The 5,000-nt window shown below is 43.2% G+C and overlaps 1 protein-coding gene across 2 annotated transcripts in view; it reads right to left on the reverse strand.

Annotated features, from left to right (window-relative positions):
* nek6 (NIMA-related kinase 6) overlaps positions 1-5,000 on the reverse strand; it is a 54,291-nt gene that overhangs the window by 37,723 nt on the left and 11,568 nt on the right. The gene's annotated exons all lie outside the window — the stretch shown is intronic.

The raw sequence follows: 5,000 nt of genomic DNA on the forward strand, positions 1-5,000 counted from the left end.
TAGGCCTCAGAAGAAAAGCGCTTCAATAATAATGAGCATTTAAAAAGAATTCCAGATGATCGTGGAGATCTCCATGCCTGCATGAATAAGGTGTTTTCTTTGGAGCGGCAGCCAAGGCAAGCAGGGCAAACTCGTGACAACAGATCGCGAGGAACGCCTGCATTCTGGGCAAGTTAGCAAATGAGCGCTATGCAATCCTTGCATGCCTTCACAGATATGTTGAGCTGGCAAGGAGCCGAGTTTCGCGGATGTTGCCGATTTTACAATGAGTAACAGCAAACAACAGGCCGCTGCACTCCAGTGACCTGACAGTTCTACAGGACATGATGAAGTCCATTTGTCTATTATTATTGTCTACAGTATACATAATGTTATGATAGACCCTTACATCAGGTGTAATTATCGGTTTATATCAGTTTCATGAACCCTTTGCAGAGCACTAGTCAAAGGCTCCCTTTTGAAACCAAATGAAAATCGATAGTGGAGTCATTCTACACAGTAGAATCAATATCTGCACAGAAATTAAGATTTACAATGGTAATACGTGCCAATGGAGTAACAGTGTTGACACAAAAGATTGGATAGACAAGTTAAAGTGGGCAAATTAATGTTTATTTCTTTATATTTCTGGTAATCAGAGAGGAAGAAATATAGAAAATGAGAAAGCATGTTGCGAAAACCCCAAACAGCAGCCCAGTGCAGTGCTACAGTATGACTGTGTTCCGCTACCCGCAGTGGATACCATCTCTCTGCCGCGGCCCACCGCAACCAGTGACCTCACAGCGCCATGCTACCATGTGCCAAATGGAAACTTTCTATTTTTTTTCCCTTTTCTTTTTATTCTGTGTCATAGACAAGCCACCAGTGCACCCTTCACCACACACCACACACACACACACACACACACACACACAGACACACACACACACACACACACACACACACACACACACACACACACACACATACACACACACACACACACACACACACAGACACACACACACACACACACACACACACACACACACACACACACACACAGGTTCCTAGAACAGGTCAAGTGGTGGGTAGTGGGAGGAAACACAGCAGAAAGAGAGCAGCAGGGCGCTGTGGTGAGCATGCTGCAGGGTCACAACGGAGCCTCCAAACGTGTGGCTGCCTGGAGGATTCCTAGAAAAGCGGACCTGGTCTAGAATGTGACTTAACACTCATCAAATGAAGACAGAGAAAAAATGAGAGAGAGAGAGAGAGAAAGAGGAAGAGGAGCAGATGTGAGGAACACAAGTCCACAGAATGCCTGGGTTGATATCAATCACCCTGTGAATTTTAACCCCAGTCAAGCTTATCTTCCCCACACACACACACACACACACACACACACACACACACACACACACACACACACACACACACACACACACACACACACACACACACAGAAAGAGAGAGAGAAGAGACCCTGATATCAATCTGGAACAGAGATTAGAAGGCACACAGTCATGTTGAGCATATAAGTGAAAGATGGCTGAGATGTTTCAACTACGAGGCTTATGATGCAACCAAGACCTCCAAAACAAAATGCCCTTTGTACCCAAGATTTCTTCACAATTTCATTGCAAATGGATGGCGAAAAAGCAGCTTTCCAGAGGGATGGGTATGACTTGGAATGGCTGGGGGCGGGTGTTTGCTGATGGTTGCATAATGCGGGGTAGGTAAGGTTGCTGAAGATGTGCCCAAACACAGCGCACACAATGCCATACATTTGCATGTCACCCTGCCCCACAGCTAGCAACACACGCTACTTTTCCCTAACCACAAAGCTCATTACCGTTTCTTTTCCAACACAAAGATGCCATGCAGACAGACTGGCATGTACACAAAGTCTGTTTCAGTTAGCCGCCGACGGGGATTTCTTCATTTGACACAAACCTAACCAGACATTTCTCCATCTATCACGACGCAGTGTTTATCTGATCAACTGTCAAAGCTCCAGCATGTCTGTGTGCCAGTTTGGCGCGTACCAGGTTGTCCACCACAACACGAGTCAATGGAAACCCAGCAGGGCCTGGCACAGTAACAACACTGTTTACGGCGCTCATAAAAAGAGACACTTCTCCTCAGTTCTGCAGCCTAGGACACTTGATGGGACGGTGTTTGCTGCTATTTCGACGTGACCGAGCGGGTGTTAACCTTTAACATGGGAGGGCCCTTATTTTGAAGTTCACTGTGCAGGACTGTGACTGACTGATATGGAAAACAAACCTGAAGTCTGATTACTGTATATATGAAATATCAGCACCTAGCCTACTACTGCTTTCTTAAATCAGACTTTCCAGTCAGTATGACTTGAAACCGTGTTCAAATAACAATGTTGTGAGACTCACCATGTGATGTGGACTCCAGGGGCCATATTCACAAAGCCTTTTATCTTACCACTAGGAGTACTACTAAATCGCACTAAAAGATTTTAGCTAGGAGTTTTTTCTTAAAAGTTATTCACAAAGCCTTTCAGACCTACTTTTAGTAAGGAAAAATGACAACTCCTAAATTAAGAGTGAGCCTTGCTATGGATGGCCATGACGCACGAGCTTGACTGAAGTGACCACCTTGATTGCTGACGAGCTTGACATGAAGTGACCTCCCTTGATTGACAGGTCTGATGATTGTAACAGGTAGCGGGAAGATGATGAATAAACCTGAATAAAATAGCCTAAATGAATAAAGAGTAAGGCAAAACAAATAGCCTAGTAGCCTAATGAATAATGCGGATTGATGCAGTATCTTTGCAACATTATTAAATTAACCTGTCACCATAGCCAATGCCCACGTTTGCAAAGAGGAGAACATTTTAATTTGATTCACAATGAAACGTTACATTTAATTTACATGTTCACAATGAGTAGTTTTGGTTGTTGTTGGTGGCGTTATTGCATCCCTTTTTTGCCTACAATGCAAAATTGTTCCCTCGCGATTGGAAGCTCCTGTTGCCGCATACCCATTTCAAAACATCGCAACGTGAAATGCCACAAAAAGCTGTTTGTGAATAGGTCTTAGTGAGTTAGGAGTCCTCTCGACTTCTTTTAAGCTGTCCCAAACTTAGGTGCTACTTTTAGGTCTAAAATGCTTCGTGAATTACTTTTAGTGAAAAAAATTAGGAGTCCTAAAGTTAGGAGTGACACGCCCATTATTTTTAGGAGTTGCTCCTAAATTTGCCACTTAGGAGCTACTTTTAGCCTTAAAATTCTTTGTGAATACGGCCCCAGATCTTTCTAATCAGCGAGACATAAAGTCAAGGCTGCATAGTGCCAAAGGTACTATGAGACATGCAAAAACACATACTCTATGCTTCTTATCTTTCTATCTATGCTTCTAATCTTTCAAAAGTCAAAATATATACAAAAGCTATTTCTTGAGTCTTATCAAGATCAATCTTAAGATATTTCAATGTGCATAAAAATAGCTTTAAGGCCGACAGCCGAAAAGATAGATTCTAAAAACAATCAAGCCTTTAACCCATTTGACATTTGAACCATTTTTCCCTTTGTCAAGAGTGTCATCTTAATAAAGAGTTTACTCAGGTCCAACCCAAGTGATTTTACTGTAACTGACTTTGGAAATGTTTGAAGTTTCCCATTCCCATTCGAGCAGCGCCAATGAAGGCCAGGACACACTGCTCAGTCCAATCGGGCTATTCTCTCAGCAGAAGAGTCCCCTAGGACCCATCCCCAGCGTGGGGCAGAGTGGTGGCTAAAGCCTGTTGATGTGGCGTGCAAAGATGCCAACAGGTGCTGCTAGAGGGAGAGTCCCCTCATGACTCATACAATACAAATACTCTTAATGAAAGTGACGTACAATATAGAGAAAAGGTTTCCAGCTACTAGAAAGGCAAATGAGTTGAGGATAAACCTTTTGCCTACTGTATCTTTTGAACCTGAGTTAGGTATTTATTTATTTACTTTAGTTAGTACATTAGTTAGCAACTTATTTAAGTTGGGGTCTTTTCATTTCAATCTATACACTGTCAAAAATCGAAGTGAATTAAAACAGTAACTGATACACTTTTAGTTAATGTCCTGTCAGTGCTTCTTTTTTTAAAAGCCTTATGACATTTTTCACTTGGAACAGCAGAGCTTCATGTCATGTCATGTCGCACATGTATTAGCAACATCAGAGCTTCATGTCATGTCATGTCGCACATGTATTAGCAACATCAGAGCTTCATGTCATATTGCACATGTACATGTATTAGCAACATCAGAGCTTCATGTCATGTCATGTCGCACATGTATTAGCAACATCAGAGCTTCATGTCATGTCATGTCGCACATGTATTAGCAACATCAGAGCGGGTGCTAACCATCAGCCAAAAGTTCATGGTGTTCTTGGTAAGCCGTATGTGTGATTTTGTGTGTGTGTGTGTGTGTGTGTGTGTGTGTGTGTGTGTGTGTGTGTGTGTGTGTGTGTGTGTGTGTATGTGTGTGTGTGTGTGTTGTATATCCTGACAGACACCCTAAAACGGTTGTTGGCTCTGTCACCGCAGAGTGTGCGAGGCGGCCGGATGACGGCACCAAGGTTTCACTACGGAGGCCAGAGGTCACGTACGCACGTCACTATCAAACCACCAGAGTTCAGACGCGCATGCAGCCTGGTTTCAGGTGTGGATCTCGGCGGTCGAGGTTCCCCCACAATAAAGAGGAAACCATAGAAACAGGTGGGTGACAGAAGAGACAAAGAGTCTATATCTTTAGTCTGAGGCTTCTGAGTACTCTATTGTATTCACCACCACTCATTTCTCTCCTGCAGAGGAGTCGACAGAGTTGACTCTAAAAGGACATCTTATGGATATTTCCAACGCTGGAATTCTGCCACTGCAGGTATCTAAATTCCAAGAAGAAGACAGATAGCCTTTTGGCATGCCAGTGATTAACAGGGTGATTATTAACTTATTCACTGTTCCTTTTGGGGCTATTGGGGCAAAATTGAACATTCTGTGTGTG

The sequence above is a fragment of the Alosa alosa genome, chromosome 12 (genome assembly GCF_017589495.1).
Source record: "Alosa alosa isolate M-15738 ecotype Scorff River chromosome 12, AALO_Geno_1.1, whole genome shotgun sequence".
Taxonomy (NCBI): domain Eukaryota; kingdom Metazoa; phylum Chordata; class Actinopteri; order Clupeiformes; family Clupeidae; genus Alosa; species Alosa alosa.